The sequence below is a fragment of the Calidris pugnax genome, unplaced genomic scaffold (assembly GCF_001431845.1).
Source record: "Calidris pugnax isolate Ruff unplaced genomic scaffold, ASM143184v1 scaffold409, whole genome shotgun sequence".
Classification (NCBI taxonomy): domain Eukaryota; kingdom Metazoa; phylum Chordata; class Aves; order Charadriiformes; family Scolopacidae; genus Calidris; species Calidris pugnax.
In genome coordinates, this window is record NW_015091161.1 from 62,423 (window position 1) to 63,132 (window position 710).

Consider the following 710-nt stretch of genomic DNA (forward strand, 5'->3'; position numbering starts at 1 on the left):
AACAGTTCAGTGCCTTTTCTCACTGCTCTGGGAGTTGGCTCCTCGTGGAAATGTGACCCTATTGGGGGTTTCCCAGTGGGGTGTGAGATATTTGTGTAGGTGTTTCAGGGGCTGGGGAACAGCCCCCTGCGGTTCCAGGTGGTGGTTCTGGGGGGGCTGGGGCAGGGGGTGAGCAGTTGACCCCCCCCCCTTCCCTGAACAGACATATTACAAAGTAAGTGAGAAGCTAGTAGATGCAAAACTTTGAATTGTAGTGAAACAATGTGATACCGTCTCGTGATGGGTGAAGGAGTGCAAAGGACCAAATGAAATCGGAGCTACTAATTAGACACCCCCCCACGTGCTACTCCGGCCGTTGCTCTGTGTACTATAGATGTGGTAGAACGCACACCACGAGCGCCACAGCCACATGGCACATCCACCTCATCTGTACGCTGCCATCTCGCTGGGACTGTCACAGCCCAAACCTTTGAGCAACTTCCAACAGCCATCATTAAAACAAAAAAAAAAACAAAAAGAAAAAAAAGAAAAAAAAAATTACAACCTGGAGAAATGTCTGGTTTTGTTTGTATTTTTTTTTTTTTTCCCCCTCCTGCCCAAAGGTGGATTTTTTTATGGTCTGTTCCAAGCCCTGTGCCCAGCTCTGGAGCCCACTGAGCTATTTCCTTAATAAGGCAAACGCTGTGCTGCCCAAATGCAGCCCCTGCTCC